Consider the following 19953-nt stretch of genomic DNA (forward strand, 5'->3'; position numbering starts at 1 on the left):
GAGATCTATAAAGTTCATCCTTCAGCGATAACTATCAATCTATTAGATCTATAAAGTTCATCCTTCAGCGATAACTATCAATCTATGAGATCTATAAAGTTCCAGTCAGTTTACTGCTTTTAATTGGTCAAATTATAAATCGTTTACTCAAAAACAGAAACTGTTGTGCTTTTCTTCCGCCAACGATGTAGTTTATTTCTAAATTCAGAGTTCCTATTGCGATTTAGGTGGACTAAACTAACAGATTATGTTTCTTCTGGCGGACAACATTGATTACACCAAACTGATGACAGATTCAGCGCAAATTGCAGCTTTTGTTTCACGAAAGAACTATTGGCGGTTTCAGTTCTTTATGTTGATTAAAAGTCTTAGAAAAAAAAACACGATGATTTACACGCTCGAACATAACAACCGTTAGAATTACTGGGCTTCCAGTTTGAGATTTCTATCTTTAAATGTTCTGATGTAGAACAGATCGACCAACGAACATTATGATACAGGTCTGGTTTTCAAGAAATAAGACATTTCCTAGGACATTATTTAACTGTTGGTTATCTGAAGCTCCATGAGTTTGAGTACTTGATACAATTAGCTATAGCTACAAATGTACATTAACGTAATTATTGTAATGAATCACACATTTGAAGCGATATCAACACAAATTCATAACACGATGAACAAATGACAGAATGCAATATATAATAATTAACGGTAAAGTATCGCACCCCAGCGTGAAGAAAACTCAAAACAAAACACAACCCTGATTGAAAAACCCTGTACCAAATGATGGTATCAACGCAAATATATAATTCGTACAAATAAACTTTCCCGCCAGTTATCAAACACCTATACTCCGCGTTTCTTTCCCGACGTTCTCTCCAACTCTCTTAGTTCATTAGACGATAATCATTGGAAACATATCGTCAGATACCTCTAGCCTTTACTTCTTCTAACTCATGAATATCTTATGAATATTCATTATTCCAAATTTCAATAACAAACGTCTCGCAGAAACGGTTCTTTCATTACAAGCGCGGATGTGAGAGGCTACGCAAGTACGACTCTGTAAGTAGCACACGTGTGTACGTGTCGCTACTAGGATTCTATATCCTGCGGTGTATTTTGCCTACCCCCCACTAGGGGATTCTCTTCAGGCGATTTATCAGTGCGTCGAGTGTTGAGATAACTTTCACAGCTTTTGTGAGTCACAAAATTTTGAATTTTAAGGCATTTTCGTTAGGATACTCTCTCTGATTCCATCAAATCTGGATGTATTGGAATTGTCTTGTGATTTATATCACAGAGAAAAACTTGTGGTAAGTTAATAACGTTTTGCGACTATTGATACAGGCATACATAAGGTCAAAGTTCTGAAGATTATGAGTGCTAGGAAGTACCTTAATTTCATAAGTCTCCGTTATTTCTAACGACTCTGGAAATGTTTCTTTTAATGTACTGGTGTATTAGAGTTAGTTTGTGGTAGCTCTTAATCTAATTCACTACATTGGGTGATCAAAGTTAATCTGAAGATTCGAGAATTTTAAACTAAAGTGGATGTTTATTAACGATTATAAATTAAAGTGGATGTGCTAAACTTAAGATGTAATTAGCGGATAGTGAGACCATTAATAAAAGAAAAAAGAAAAGAAAAATAAAATGTCGATTAAAGCATATTTGTTGAAATACTTAAGTGATTTAACCCTAAATTAGAAATTAATGTTTCTCTCAAAATGTGGGGGCAAAGTTCTAAACATAAAGTCACAAAGTTCAAAGAACAATTGATATGTACATGGAGTTTCAACTAAATAAAGAATTGGAATTCCTATTTGAAGTATTCTAAGTGAATATGATTTCTAGGGCTTCAAATATACACTCTACATTCCTTATGGTATAATTCCGTGCAATATTGATAAAAGAATAGGCTATATGCATAATTCCATAATTTTGAAATTTATTTGAAGGATTGTTTTACCTCATGCATGTGACTATCTTTGGTGTTACTACGTGTGTTTATTCAGACGAAACATTTGTTTTAACTGAAATGAAATAACAGAATCACAAAACAATAAAATTAATCGTTTAACGTATTAAATTGTGCTTATTGTTCATATAATGTAAAGATTTGTGCAAAAACAAGGCGTTGATTGTTCAGCTGTATCTTTTGCGCATGTGTAGTGATTATTAACTACCGTTGTTAATGAATCCCAGAATCGTGATACATCATTTCAGTTACACGGTATTTATGTTAATTTATAGTGTTGTCTCAATTGAATATATATATATAATGTATATATATCATGTATATATATATATATATATATATATAATGTATATATATATATATATAATGTATATATACATATATATATATATATATCGGCTCTTTATAGAGTTATTTGTAGCTCGATATATTTAATTGTTTATTTTTTTGTGCCTTTCCCTCACGCGGATCATATCAATACTTATGTTATTGAAAGCCTAATTCTAAAGAAACTGTTTCTTTATGTTGTTTGATAAATGTGTTTCAAAATGATTGACTCTTCTACATTGTAATGGGATTTAAGACCTTCATCTATCTATACAAACTACCTCTTTAAATCCTTATGATGGATTTTACCAGTCATTTTACCAGTCAATCTACATAAACTTTTCATTGGCTAGTGATTTTGTGTGTCTGTGCACTTGATTTATATCAAGTTCAGTGTCATTCAAGATGCACTCTACCTCGATGAAATCAAATTTTTGCTAGCCTTCGCTTTTCTTTGATCAAATCGTCTTTGAAAGTAATACCTCCGTAGCAGTTTTAATGGAATTGAACATAGCGGCGAGTTTGAGGCTATTAGGCTCGCTGTCTCTCATGGGTATTAGCATAACAAAATTAATCAAATAATTGGGGATTTCACACAATATTGATTTAGACACGAATATCCCTGCTTTTGAGCTTGAAACGCGCGACGGTTAAGAAACATTGATTTGCTGTTGTTCCCAAAGCTACATTAATAGCTCAGAGTGCAGGCTTGCATTTCGATATAACCAGATTAAAATATTAGACTTTGTCGGCACAAATAAACCGACGAATTTGTCAAGTTATCGTCACATATTAACCTTGTTTGTATCGGAGATATCTCTGACATGTTCAGAAGGTTTCCTGCAGTTATCACATGTTTTTACTCTTAAACGGACTTCATTGACCGGTGAAAATATTTCGGATAATTTGCTTCACGAAAAACCATGCCACTCAAATTCTGCTAAAATCTGATAAATTTAATAATAAATTTGCAATATATAAGTTTGATAAAGTTAAATGAAGCTGATGATGGAGGTCAAAGACCACACTAAATCTGCTAGAATCTGCTAAATGAGCAGGTTATGTTGGTAATATTTGTGTTGTATCTTTATCCTTTCTTGCGAAACTTTGGTAAAATGGTTCTTACATCTCACTGATCTGTAACATAGGCCTATATACGGTATATACAGTGTAATGATATTACAATTTCCTGGTGGATTTTATTCCAAAAGGGAAGGGAAATTATGAATTTATTATTGGTATAACTGATGATGTGTCATTTGAAACAATGGATCGTTCATTTATTTACAGAATAGATTACTCATAGCCACAGTGCATTAAGGTTAATCGATTTGAACGAGCTTACTGCATGCAGAGTTAAAACCATAAAGTCGATAACATTTGACTATTCAATCTACAAATAACTACAATATCTTCCAATAAGACTAAACTCGTGATTGTAACTTTTCAATATATATATATATATATATATATATATATATATATATATATATATATATCTTTGTGGTTCCACCAACTTTTCTGGTAATGCCTTTAAGCAGAATTCAATGGTGCATGGCGAGCTAAACACACTTAGTCATTATCACTACTGAATTTTTAATTTCTCTGCTCGTTAGTATACTGTTTGAGTTAGCTTTCTGATATAATTGGCTTTTGCAATTCAGTCTTACAAACATTTAATATAACAATGTCTCAAAGAATAAACTAAGAACACAAAGAGTCGTTAAGTTATTAATACCAATGGGTAAGCTCCATGACGACCAAGAATCCCTCTGGATCAATGATACAAAAGACAATAGTGAAGGGCGACAACAACAGAGAGCATATCGGTCCATATTGTCTTCCTTTAACAAAACCCAAATAAACCTGCGCCATTATTCTGTAATGAGAGTCATACTGCCTTACACTTTTAACATTGTTAACTAACTTAACATTTATAATACTGACAGTATGCACAAAATATTGGTGATGGCCTAATATGTAGTCTAACATATTTTTCGACCTCCCCCCCCCCCATGCTGGAGCAGTAGTTTCAGATAATAATGTTACCTAGCTTCAAAGTATATATTAATATATATATATATATATATATATATATATATATAAATGAAAATCGTAATGAGTTGGAAAATCAAGAACAGTGAAAAAACTTTCAGCCTCCACCGGGATTCGAACCACGGGCCTCCCGCTCTGTACGCGGACACCCTAACCACTAGGCTATGGACGCTGATTGTATGTCCAGAGGTTCGAAACCGGTAAGGAAGATCGTAATTTCACTGTAGGCGTTTGTCACCTATATCGAACAATACTAGTTCTGTTTTTGGTGACATATTTTGCCCTACTCTAGAGATCAAACATGATGCTATCCAACTATATATATATATATATATATATATATATATATATATATATATATATATATATATATATATATATATATATATATATATATATATATATATATTAATGAAATTAATCTCTAGAGTAAGGCAAAATATGTCACCAAAAACAGAACTAGTATTGTTCGATACAGGTGACAAACGTCTACAGTGGAATTGCGACCTTCCTTACCGGTTAAGAACCTCTGGACATACAATCAGCGTCCATGGCCTAGTTGGTTAGGGTGCCCGCGTACAAAGCGGGAGGCCCGGGTTCGAATCCCGGTGGAGGCTGGAAGTTTTTCACTGTTCTTGATTTTCTAACTCATTACGATTTTCATATAAATAAATATATATATATATATATATATATATATATAAATATCAATATATATATATATATATATAAATATCAATATATATATATATATAGGCTATATATATAGGCTACATATATATATGTAGGCTATATATATAGGCTATATATGCATGTACATATATCTAGGTTATATATATATAGGCTACATATATATATGTAGGCTATATATATGTAGGCTATATATTTAGGCTATATATGCATGTACATATATCTAGGTTATATATATATAGGCTACATATATATATGTAGGCTATATATATGTAGGCTATATATTTAGGTTATATATAGGCTATATTTAAGCTATATATATAGGCTATATATTTAGACTATATATAGGCAATATATAGGCTATATATAAGCTATATATATATAGGCTATATATTTAGGCTATGTAAAGGCTATAATATAGGCTGCATATATAGGCAATATAGTTTGGCTATATATAGGCTATGTAAAGGCTATATATAGGCAATATATGTTATATATAGGCTATATATAGGCTTTATATATATATATATATATATATATATATATATATATATAGATATACAAGTCGTATAGGACGAAACCGGTCCAAGACGTCAATACTGTTTGCAATGTTACTTACATATGCAAAGCAGACTTCTATACAAAGATTTTTAAACGACTAATGGTATCCTAGTCCAATCATGTGATTTCTCAAGAACTTTCCCTCAGTAACTATGGTGACATTCTGAGTTAAAGTGTTAGCAATGACATACTTGTCTGACATCTGTATTAAAATGTTTCATCTCTGTTTTGTTAGTGAATGGTCAAATAAATCTGATACAATCTCAAGCAGACGGTCAATACTGAGATCATAGTTTCATATGAAGTTATGTCATTTATACGTTTGACTGTGTTACTACAACTTTAGTTAAGCGAGATAGGTGAACGCGTTTTCCTTCACACTTCCAAATTACCCCATCTATATGTTATATTGACAATGTTCTTACCCTTAATGGTATACGCTTTATGGTAGACAGGGTGGTGTCATTTCTATAAAGTTTTGTTGAACCGTTTGCATATGTCCATCCGTTTAGTTTATCTTCAAATTCAATATGTCTGTGTTGTCATGGAAAGTGATATTCACGAACTGGCTTAACTCTTGTGATCTGTCCTAGGGATATATGACCCTGTATTAAAACATTATGATAACACAGAGCGATTAAACATTCCAAGACAATACATTACAACACTAAATACATATTGGAAAATATTTACATGCAAGGATGACTTTTCCTCGATGGTAAATTAAAAATTAAGCGACTTGGCAATGGTCTTATCGATTCTTAGCTCAAGCTTTTAATCAAAACGCCCGGTAAATCCCGAGAAAGCACTCCTCAACTGATGTAGACAAACCTTAATGCCTTATTGAATGATCAAAAAGACGTGAAGGACTTTAAAGAGCATCCACAATCAGCGTAAATCTGTTCCGCTGTAAAATATCGAGAGCTCTTTCGAGGACTATTTAAGGGTCTGTCATACACAATTACGGTTGTTTTAGCCTTATTTGAATAATGCACAGAATCTGAAGTTAAAATAAGCGCGTCATACCATATTATTATTATTATTGTTGTTATTCTTATTGTTATTATGATTATTCTTATTATTGTTGTTATTATCAATATTATTATTATTATTATTATAATATATATATTATTATAATATATATATATATATTGATATATATATATATATACATTCATTTTTTATTTACTGCTTGGCTTGCCTAAAGAGTGGGTATTCTGTGTAAAATTGTCAGATTCAAAGCGCCCGGGGTGCACTCTGTACAATCAGAACACTTGGTAATACGCCCTTAATGACAGTTATTCAAAGCCAGGTGGCTAGTTTACTGCATAAATATATATATATATATATATATATATATATATATATATATATATATATATATATATATATATATATGCAGTAAACTAGCCAGAAGAATGCGCTTCTGAAGTGACCGCTTGACATAATTTAAACCGGTAATGATTTTTGTCATGTTAATATGTAGCTATGATGAATGCTGTATTTTGTACATGCATTGCTTTCTCCCAGCTGTCGGCCAATGTAACCCTGTACATTTCAATAAATAAGGTCAGGGACGATGAGATTCGAATCATTTACCTGTAATTAATAGTCATCTCGTCGGAAATAGGTCTTATTATTTGAATAAGCTCGACTTTGAAATTTTCTCTCCCATTTATTTTGTCAGCTTTTCATCAACATGTTGAGTTGAATGTTACGTCATTCTGGTAGCATGTTTAAGCAAATCTGCGGTTGATTGTAACTGTCACACATTAGTCAGATCAACGGTTCGAAAAAGCCAAAACTAACGTCTTGAAATTTGTAATATTAAGTGATATTAAACAAAGAATTGGATATTAGATGTGCTGCTTACATCGAGCTATGATGACGTAAGTGATTATTACTGTATATTGACGTCTAATTTTCGTGCCGGAGGATAACTCAGTAAAACGCATGACTATAGTAAGTCCTCCCCCAGAATTAGTTTGATGAACTTATTCGCCCCCGAAATGAATGATACCCTCTGTGTTAGGAGGTCAATGGCATTCCTACGGTTTGATTGTATTCACATGTACTTATGATACATTATCATACAGACACCGTAATTAGTCTAATCAATTATTAATTATTTCCAACTCATTTGTATGTTACTGATTTGTTTACTTCCGCTTAATTTTTAATACAGATTCCCTTTAATCAGACCGAGCAGTGTCGAGTGCACATAACGCTGCATGCTTAATATTGGTGGTCACAAGAGGTTAACCTTTGGGGAGTTTACCTTAATTAATAAAGTAAAACCAAGAAAAAGCCCTTGAAAAGTCGATGTAGTGTTTGATGCCATCAACAGACTGAAGACTGATGCTTGTAGTGATTAGAATGCATGAACCTTATGTTCCCTACATGAACGTATATAGAAAAACGTGTATATGTCAAGCAGTGCCCGTTCAATTAAACCGAATTTCCTCATTCGAAATAATTAAGTAGCATTATGTTCAGACCTAATTGAAAAAATACATTAAATATACTACATAAGTATTTTGCTTAATTATTTACGATTTGCGAGAGCAATAAATTATTTCATTGAAATCATTGAATTATTATTAGCTTAAATGATTCCCCTAAAATGTTTTTGGCTATTCGATAGTAATAATACGAGAGTCATAATGTACCATACGGTAGGTTAGTGAAATTCATAATGTGCTAAACGTGATATGAAATTCCTTATGGCGATGGGTTACATGGTATTCATTATGGCTACACTTGTTTGTGATATTCATTATGGCTATGGGTTATAATGATATTCATTATTTCCATGGGTATTTGATATTCATTATGCCTATGGGTATATGATATCCAATATGGCTACGGGTATATGATATTCATTATGGCTATGGGTATATGATATTCATTATGGCTATGGGTATATGACATTCATTATGGCTATGAGTATATGATATTCATTATTGCTATGGTATATGATATTCATTATGGGGATATGATATTCATTATGGCTATGAGTATGTGATATTTATTATGGCTATGGGTGTATGATATTCATTATGGCTATATGGGTATATGATATTCATTATGGCTATGGTATATGATATTCATTATGGGTATGTGATATTCATTATGGCTATGAGTATGTGATATTTATTATGGCTACGGGTATATGATATTTATTATGGCTATGGGTATATGATGGTCATAATTAGCTATAGTTTAAATGATAGTCATAAAACTTCAGCATGCATCAAGGTCTTGAAATACAAAAACTAAATGACCTACGTCCTAATTGACCATGAACTGTTAAAAACGTCAAATAATGAACAAGACATCACGACTCAATTAATCCTATGGTCAGTTTGTTTTATCATCAATAGGCCATCCCGAACTTTAATTGGCACAGGCCCGGTCAAGTAGTCCACGTGGGCGCCTTAGTCCCTTATCTCGTGTTACTCCAAATCACCTAATTGTGAATTTATGTTCAGTACGGTACTGTCTGTTTTTTGCACAACTACATGTCACGGGTTGTCTACAAGAAAGTATTAGGCTTTTTTTATTGTATCTAATAACGTAATTAAGTAGGCCTCCACTATATATCTCATGTACGCACATCACACCGTCTAGAGTTTCCGTATACGGTATATAATACATTTCACGTTGTACTGTGTAAGTTCACGATAAGAAGGATTTCGCTTTTTCCATATTTTCCGCTTGGCTGGTCATCTCTCATATAAATCGATAGCTGTGTAACTGAGCCTATATCTGACCTATACTGACTGTCGTAAAACCTGTACAGAATTCACGTCGCACTTTATCATCTTATATGCAGAATTAAAGGAATATGTTAGAGTAAAACCTAAGATGAGGAAACCAACATCATTAATGAAACTGGTTAATTGCTTTTAAGTCATTATATATGTGTAGTGTTGGCAAAGATTGTAAGGGTCACATGGAATGATTTTATATATTGTAATTTGATTTCCTAAAGATAATGAGTACATTCGTTTCCTAACTCTGTTAGATGTACAACAGTCGATAATGAAGGAGGCAATCTTCATCTTTGAAGTGGCTTGTTATAATCTTAGAGGTTTACAAATAGCTCAAGTTATGTCCTCCTCAGTAATTAAGGTCATTAGTTTTAACTTCGATGAACCTCTGTAGCTACTCAGCTATCTGCTTAAGAGTTTACATGAATACCTTATTTTGTTAGGTTAGAAGAGAAACAACGTCAATTTTTTTATTTAATTGTTTTAACATCCTGAAAGTGACAATGGAATATATATATGTAGACTCTGACACCGTGAAAGAAATTTTAGTGACTTGAACATCAGCTTATTTTGAATACGAATGCATTATATCATCACAGATCTAATGTAGGCCTAACGCTTTTCTTAAATATCGAGAAAGTGCAAAACTTTCAGTATCTCTTCATTTCCGTTATAGATTTACTATAGCTCTCCTTTTCAAACCAGATATTCATATACATTGTTCCATATGGTTAAAAAGCTGCAATTTTATAATGCATTACTCATATTTCCGACTATGAATTGTAACTGACTAGAGTATGTATTGACGTCACTAATGACCCGTTCTGGGAATTCTGATGCCGTGGGCTCAATATCAGGAGTGGACTCGACCCACGGATCGAGTTAGTCAAGACCTAGAGCCACAACTCAAGGGACCCAGCAAGAGGGAGACTCGAACCAATGCCATCAAAATAACTTTCCCTCCATATTATTGAATCCCGGGCAGTACTTGAAGGAATACCTTGATTTAGTTCTAGGATTTAGTGAAACCAAAAGGTTTAGTCTACCACTGTGTCTACCATAATAGACCATCATACCAAGATTTTAAGAGAGGAATATCATTTTAATATTTAATGCAACCTTGGAATCCTAGACGGCTTAGAAAGTGCTGGTGGGAATGAGCCGTTGAAGCAGCAGGAGTCAATTTTCTTTCTCTACAAAACTCGTCGAAAGAAGCTGATTACCATGGCAACGTTTATCGAAAAGCAACCAGTGTAACATAAACATATTTATCTTATTCTATGAGAAGGCTGATCTTAAACTTTCCTTCAGCTATGACAATAAAGACGCTATAAGAGAATCATGATTAGGTCAGAGAATCAGCCTTTAAAAGCAGCAAATGCAGTCTACAAAATTTAAAGCGTTTTTTTTTGTTGTTGTCAATTTCCGTCTTCATCATCATGATTACAAGCTTAGACGGATACTAGGATACTTCTCGGGTTTCACGTAGTAAAAACGGGTAGACGTACGCTAAGTAAGGGTTACCTACATGGCAGGTAGCTAAGTGTTGTTTTCATTCAGAGGTCTAAACAGGGGGAGTTTTGTTTACAATCTTTAAGCGAATCAGTTTTCGTCATTCTCGTTATCGTTGTGCTACGTTAGACTACTTCTGTTATGCGACTATCCTCGGATCACTTTCTCTTGAGAAATTTATAGGAAGTACACAATGTTGCAGCTGTCACATAGCAAATTGTATTTGTTTATTGTAATGAGCCTGTTTGTTTCTTACTAATGTTTAAATAATGGCAACAAAAGCTCTAATTCCAGACAGAGATCGATTTACGTAATTAAAACCTTAATGAATCATTTGGAATGTAAAGAAAAGCTGTAAAATATGCATGGCCTTCTAGTCTTATATGAATCATAAATGTTATAGATCTGGAGCATGTATAGTAAGCAATACTTTGATGAACTTTACCTAAGGCTGATGAATTCACGCCCTTACACCCGCATACAAAAGTTGTTATAATTTATCTTTGGTTGCACTACAGGCTAAACTACACACCCCCAACACACGGCTAACGGCGCCACTGACGAAATGTCTTTTTTTCTGATCGTTTTTTGATGTGTTGACTATGAATTTGTTAACCCCACAGGCCATATGATATAGAAGAAATGTAATTGCTGACGTATGGAGGAATAATTTATTATCAAAACATTCACCCTTACAAATTTAAACACCTGATGAGAAAAAATGAAATCTGAACAGGTTGCAAAAACACGTTAATGTATTATATTGCGAGTTCATGTGTTTAGAGTGTAATGCACCATTTTATTTTGACTCACAGATTACTAGGTTTCTTATATACACCAATGCAACACCACACAAAATGTGTTGTCATATTGTAATGATAGTTGAAGAATGAATTGTGAAAGGCCATACTTTGTTTTGACTTTTGATATGCATACATGTATGCATATGTAATAGTTCATGAACTATTACACTTGCCACAATGATATTATAAGATGCAATTTATAAGAAATATTTCAAGATGTTATTATAGTTTGACAATACCAGTTAGTAAGTGACCATGCACTGCACTTCTTCCATAATGTAAAATCTTTCATCTGACTTGGCTTATTATCCACACAGGCTTCGTTTTTTATCAAAGTTAAATTTCGAGAAAAAAGAGGATTAATTCCATGATTGCGTTCCCTCAAATTTAGATGATTTCTTAACTGTCCCGTTTAGGATCAAGACGAGGCAATTCTTCAATTGTAAAAACGAGATTCAAAGAATAGTGAAGATGACAGGCCAGATGTAAATATCTTTGTTAGTAACCAATGACACCGAAAGTCAATGTCTTTCCTGATTGCGTTTTTTTTTCTTCTCTCGACTCCTGTATATCTTTTCTCTCCGTGAGGGTTTTAATATAATTAGCTAATGTTTCAAATATCGACCAACCATTTTGTATTCCTAATGCACAGAAGTAATGACCTCGTGACGTAGCAGTTGTATGGAGCTTACACTATCTGTTGAAGAAATATCCTCAGAAATGGAACAGTCATATATAGTTATCTTGTATAACATGTTATAGTGGTCTATTGAAGGTTTCTACTATAGCATTCTGTTATAGTATTAAATGATAATATTCTATTATAGTATTGTATGATAGTATTCTATGACAATATTCTATGACAGTATTCTATTACAATATTCTATTATGGTATTCTATTATAGAATTCTATTATAGTATTTTATTATACTATATTATTTATTATAGTATTCTATTATAGTATTCTATAATGTAATTCTATTATAGTATTCTATTATAGTATTCTATTATAGTATTCTATAGTAATTCTATTATAGTATTCTATTATAGTACTATATCATAGTATTCTATCATAGTCTTATATTATAGTAACCTTTTATAGTATTATATATAGTATTCTATTATAGTATCTATTACAGTATTCTATTATAATATTATTATAATATTTTATTATAGTATTCTATTATAGTATTCTATTATAGTATTATATTATAGAATTCTATTATAGTATTCTATGACAGTATTCTATGACAGTATTCTATGACAGTATTCTATTATAGTATTCTATTTAATATTCTATTATAGTATTCAATGACAGTATTCTATTATAGTATTCTAATATAGTTTTCTATTATAGTATTCTATTATAGTATTCTAATATAGTTTTCTATTATAGTATTCTATTATAGTATTCTATTATACTATTCTATTATAGTATTCTATTTAGTATTCTATTATAGTATTCAATGACAGTATTCTATTATAGTATTCTAATATAGTTTTCTATTATAGTATTCCATTATAGTATTCTATTATAGTATTCTAATATAGTTTTCTATTATAGTATTCTATTATAGTATTCTATTATAGTGTTCTACTATAGTATTCTATTATAGTATTATATTATAGTATTCTACTATAGTTTTCTTTTATAATATTCTTTTATAGTATTATGTGTAAGTCTGCTCCCATATACACCCACCGTTATGATATCAATACAACTAGGGTCATGGAAAAGAGCGGACTTGGTAGTTGACACTTGTTTCTCATTACAATGTTTTATAACTTTCAATGTCCCTCTGGCTACATTCAGTCACTGCGATACTGTAGAGTAAATACGGATAATGGAGGGAGGGAAGGAGGGGAATGGGAGGGGTTACAATATAAGTCGGATACCTACGTTCTTGCTCCCCTCTTTCGCTATCCTTTCTTAGCTCGCTCTTCTGGAGAACAAAGAACCTGACCTGTCAATCACACACACTGACATTTCTATTATTCATCTATCATCACCACGTTTATATACATTTTATACATGTCAATATTGTATGTTATTGTATGTATACTGTTATTGTATGTATACATATCGTTGTGTGCTATAGTAGAACTATTATTACATACAAACCTTTTTCATACAAATGACCTTGGTATCGGTCAGTGTTCTTTCCTATAATAAGTAAACCATTCTGTGGTCTCGTTGACCTTCATAAATTAATGACTTTAGTTCGTCTTAGGAAGAGCTGAATTCTTTTCTTTTTTACTTAATATGATATAAGTGCTCGCTTTCAAATTGCTTCTTGGTGCTTTTGTTGTTCGTCCGTATGTTTTTACACCCGTGCCCTCAATCGTCAGATTTTATCGCTCAAATAATTAACTTTCACAAAGTGACGGTAGCTATGACCTTCAAAATATGAGACTGATATATGGGTTTCATATCAAAGCTTTGTCTTTGTTTAAGACTACAATCATACAAGCGTAACTAACAGACTGCATGATGGCAGTTTAGTGCTCTTGACCTCTTAGTTGCCAGATTAGAAATGGTCATCTTTGTAAGATCATTCGAAAATATTGAGATCAATCAAAGAAAAGTGAAATAGAATTAACAATGCTTTCGAACACGCTTTTTCGTCCACCTGGTTTCACACTTTTACGGTTTTTAATTTCTCAGGTGAAAACAAGCAAAAGAGAATTGCGTTCGAGTCTATTTCTGATCTTTAATAAATAGACTGTATCCTGTTCACACGTAGCAGTATAATTACCTTCAATTCGTTATTATATAGCCTATACTATGTTTACTGATAGCAGTTCACGTGTACAAGATGCAATTTAGTTTTATTGACAGTGTCTTGTCAAAGTCAGGGAGAGATATAGAGTGTAATTTTCTGTAACCTTTATCCTGTTCTTTATACTGGCGTCAGTTGCTTCCTCTTACTTCTGTTTACTGAGAATTCACCTGGAGATATCAGTATACAGTTGAAGTCAGCCGCGCGTAATTAAGATCCTATCATTCATAATATCACGATGAGCTCCCAATAATTGACAAGTTGCGTGCATTCCGTACATGGTCTGCTGCAACTTCAATTTAAGTTTAAACTTACATTTCTTAAAATGGATATTAATATATAAATTATCATTGTCTGAGCGATATGTGGCAAGAATTGAAACTTTATTCAGCCTATGAAAAAAAAAACTTTCATGTACACACGTGATCGTTGTTACTTTACTTTAGACCCAAACTGTGTTACTACAGGAATTTAACATGATTACCTCCTATAAGAATCGTCATTGTCTGAACTCTGGAAAAATCAAATTAAATCCCACTTTTCATTTAAAACTTGAATCTAAGCTTGGAAATATGTCAACGACATATCGCACAGAATGGTAACTTGTGGACGTTAATGGTCATGGTTGTAATACGTCCAAAGTATTATATTTCAAATTCCTTATTCTATTTGGACATGAAGTATCCTTCTATATATATAAAGTATATTTGTGGCCACACTTCTCAACTTTAAGCTGAACTAAATCGATAACGAACGATATACCGAACGTCGGGCCACAGTCCACTATAGACTTAAATTCTTGGATATATCGAACGTCGGGCCACAGTCCACAATATACCTGAATTATTTAATATACCGAACGTCGGGCCATAGTCCACTATAAACTTAAGTTCTTCCACTATAGACTTAAGTTCTTCGATATACCGAAGGTTGGGGCACAGTCCACTATAGACCTGAATTATTTGCGCTTTGCCTTATTCTATTGGATCCCTGTTCCTGCCCACCTAACATACTCATACAATCATTGTCCATTCATCCTCTTATGATCATATCGTGTCTTTAAAAATGAGTTCAGAATAGCTTTCTAAGTGATATATTAAATGTTACAAGAGTAACTCGAAAGTTGTATTTCTGTAAAGTGAATCACTAAGATGGAGACCGATCATTGAAGTGAGTACCGGCAGCCTCGTGGAGAGAGAGGCAGGGGGTGGGTGGAGAGAGGTGGAGAGAGAGGTGGTAAGAGAGGAGAGAGAAAAGAAGAAGACTAGACAACATGGGAACGACTGTCTGCTACAGTACAAGCAAAATGACAATGTGTTAAGGAATAAGATAAACGTAGTTCCATTTCAATTCATGCGATTCAGTTCAGTAGGTTGCAGAAGCACATCAATTTCTATACAAACTCATTGTATCATTGCTCGAAATGTATATACATATATATATATATATATATATATATATATATATATATATATATATATATATATATATATATATTTATATATATATATATATATTTATATATATATATATATATATATATATATATATATATATATATATATATATATATATATATATATATATATGACATATATAAATATGACATATATAATATGTCATATTATATGTACGGTATGACCTATATATATCTAGAATGCTATAGATAGATGACCACACATTAAATTCATCGGCTGTCTTCGGTACCATTTGTCATATATGTACGTTTCTGTGGCTAGTTATAATCAACACATGTATTTGTATAGACCCATATAGACCTAGACATAAACCGTTCTACATACTCGCTACTGAGCCAATATCGACGAGTCTTGCTTATCCACTTCTACAGTTCTTCACTTGGGTAAACACGCCGGTATATGCAGCTGTTTTGCAGCAATCATCTTACGTTTAACTCGATTCCAATTATACCAGTTAAACCTATACGTACCACGGAGGCCTATATTCAATATCTCACTGTTTACATAATACATATATGCGGTCCTTCGCCCCGAGTTTAGCATTGTTGTTTAAGTCAATGAACTGAATGAATGAATACAATCGAACTGCGGTAGATTTTCTTTTTGCCATTTATTTATTTCTTAACTTTTGTGAAAATAGGCTTCAAGGAAAGGAGCTTTCACAAATGAGAAAACGCACTTAAAATGTTGAAAATAAAATTGACCATATTTTGATTTTCCGTTGCGTTAATAAGTTCGCTTGAACTAGATGACATAGAATGCTTTATCGTTCAAGGATTGTATGCTTTCTAATGACTCAGAGATGTTGTGCACTACATTTCAAGTTTTTCAAGCTTTATAACTGAAAGGTGATATTGGTAGAGCTTTAAAAGGTAAAGCTTCTACCATCCACCCACCTCCGCCCCACCTCCACTCCGAATGTGAATTAAATATTTGTGATGATATTACTAGACGTTTATGTAGCTTTCCTTGCAAACGTACCTTCAAAAACGCCATGGTTAGCAGGGTTTTTTTTTCTTACTGAAAAGTAAACCCGAATTCTTTGAGAGTGCATTCCTCCAATCACTCATTACAGAGGCACTATCATTGATATTAAGACAAAGGTGGAATCGGCTTCTGGAGGCCAACTTAGGAGATTCTGCCTATCTGTGTCTATCAAGTTTACTCAAATTCATTATTTCGAGAGAAAGCGATTTCACATTTTCTCTGTCGATGTCAGATGTGATTGACTGAAAAACAGAATTCCTCACGTTCAAACCAACTGACTTAACAAGAAACACTAAACGATTTTTTTTTCGGCTTCTTCTTTAAGAACTATGACGCGGGATAACTTTAAAAGAAGATAATACAAAATATACGCATTCGCTACAACAAAGCAGTTTTGGTGAGAAGATATTCACGAGCACAACACATAAATACTTAAAACTGTGGATGGTCATTTATTCTTCTTGATCTTGAGCTATGAACTCGCATAAAACAGAGACTATAACATGATTGAAATGAATTAAAATATCTAGGTGACATATTTGCAAATATGTCGTAGAAGAGGGTAGATAATGATGTTGTACTAATATACAAGTTTTGCAATTAGCCACGGTCTTAGAACCATTTAATAATATCCATGTAATAGTGTATACTCGGATCAGGGTTAGCAATTCTCTGCTATCAAAGATGATGGTATATTCCACAGTTTAAAGATATTATTGATTAAATATTTGTGGAAACTTGTTACGGCCAGTAATACTTTGTAATTAAATGCACAACGGGAACGGATTGAGGAAATATTAACAAACTTAGAAAGAGCTATGAAAGTTGCCCAATGATTGAAGGCATTGAAGACTCGCCCCAAACCGCGTGCCGTCCTCTGAAAAATTCCGTTGCTTGGAAGTGATTTTTTTTTCTTGTCGCTACAAAATGCAGACAGTAATGAAACGTGATACCTTGTTGGACCTGGTATGTCCATCGCTGCTATGTACACTGTGTTGTGGGCATTGACCGTAGCCGCATGTATTGACTGTACACTAGTGTCTAATTACCGACGGTAGCAAGCTGTGTGTGTATTTTCTGGGATCGATGGTGGTGTCTAACACTTCTGTTACATCTCATTCGAAACTAGGTCAGATTACCGGCATCAGACGTTTCTTTGTGCGCGAGTCTTCACTCTCTTTAATATACGCAATCTCTCTACCAGAAAATAAACTTTACTTTGACCAGCGGGTCTTCCTATTTATTATTTACGACGGAAAACAGAAAAACAATTATAAGCGTTAAAGATGGAACAATATCAAAAGAACGGTTTCTGGTTCCGTTTTAGCATGTTGATTATATATAAGTGATGGTTTAACATGTTTTTCGTCCTTGATTATGAATGATTTATATTGTGTTTGATCCTAAGGAATATTTTTTATTAAATCATTACTTTAGATATAGACGGGCTAAAATCAGCATCTGCAAATGCTGATATACTATTGTATCAATTGTTTATTGCAACAACAAGGTTCAATGCGGTAATGAGATTTTAATGTAGATATAGATATAGATTAAGATATATATAATATAGATATATATATATAGATATAGATATATATATATATATATATATAGATATAGATATCAATATAGATTAAGATTAAGATATAGATATAAATATAGATATAAATAGATATATATCTATATCGATATAGATATATATATAGATATAGATATCGATATATATTTATATAGTAATCGATAATCGATATAGATATCGATAATCGATAATCGATAACATATCGATATACATATAGTTATATATATAGATATATATATATATAGGCCTATATATATATCGATATAGATATATATTTATATTGTCATCGATATCGATATAGATACCGATAATCGATCAAATATCGATATAGATATATATATATAGATACAGTTTTATATATATATATATATATATATATATATATATATCGATATAGATATATATTTATATTGTCATCGATATCGATATAGATATCGATAATCGATTTAGATATAGATCTAGAAACGTTCAACGTCATAGATTGGATTTTAAAAAATCGTCTCAAATCACAGAACTGCCATATTTCAAATCGTACATATCAATGTTGAACGCAGACTATGTACTATTGTGTGGCACGGGTCTGGTTTGAAATACTCTACTAGACAAACACTATTAATTTATGAGTTTACACAACCAATGACTTATCATTCTAGAAAACACCCCTTGAGAGAGTACCATTCACACTTACTGCGTTAGTTTCTACACATTGTACATATACATGCCCGGACGCCATGTTTACACTTTAAATTATAACACTTTATCTTACCTTTATCTTACATGGACCCAAATAAACCAGTAGGGAAACTCATCCTTCTTTAAATGTATCAACGATATTTGCAATTACTTCGTCCTCCCGCTTATCAGAGCACTAATCAATTTATCCTTCCATTTATCCCTCCTTCCTATTACAAACCCATTTAAAGATTTGAGTCTCTGAATCGGTGAAATGAATGCGCCCAGAGGATAATATGATGAAGTCTATGATTCATCGTCTCATTGTTGACCTTAGTAGATATGATCCGTCGACTGCTGCTGGAATCTCCTGGATAAAGTCACCGCTGCTCGAGCATAGCTTAAATCTTTAGGCAGCTCGGCGATGTTAGGCACACTTTCTACTTCCTGCAGAAGAGGATTGAATGACGGAAACAAATTGCCTAAAGTCTATCAATTTTATACGCTTTTAAGCCTTCCAGAAAAGTCAAGATATTTTTCTAAGTATCTTTGAAATAATATGTTGAAGAGATGGGCAGGTCGGTAGCCTGGTAAAATTATCTAACAACTGCATAATAATGTTCACTGAAATGTTATGCACCGGTAGTAAGACATTTATGTCACTGCATATACATTAACTGCATATCTTCATACTTATTCTGACATGGGAATTTTCTCGGTATAGACTGTAATTACCGTATCTTTCATTTTTA

The 19953-nt window shown here is 32.6% G+C and overlaps 1 protein-coding gene and 1 non-coding gene across 2 annotated transcripts in view; both read left to right on the top strand.

Moving 5' to 3' along the window:
* The first annotated feature begins 1038 nt into the window (after positions 1-1038).
* Positions 1039-19953, top strand: part of LOC139969035 (netrin receptor UNC5B-b-like) — a 147968-nt gene continuing 129053 nt past the window's right edge. Inside the window, exon 1 of the mRNA XM_071973743.1 lies at positions 1039-1316. The gene's annotated coding sequence lies outside the window, so the exon portion shown is untranslated. The remainder of the gene's footprint in view (positions 1317-19953) is intronic.
* Trnac-aca (transfer RNA cysteine (anticodon ACA)) lies at positions 4908-4980 on the top strand. The gene has a single exon. It is a non-coding gene; the product is annotated as a tRNA-Cys (tRNA).

The sequence above is a fragment of the Apostichopus japonicus genome, chromosome 6 (assembly GCF_037975245.1).
Source record: "Apostichopus japonicus isolate 1M-3 chromosome 6, ASM3797524v1, whole genome shotgun sequence".
NCBI classification, from domain to species: Eukaryota; Metazoa; Echinodermata; class Holothuroidea; order Aspidochirotida; family Stichopodidae; genus Apostichopus; species Apostichopus japonicus.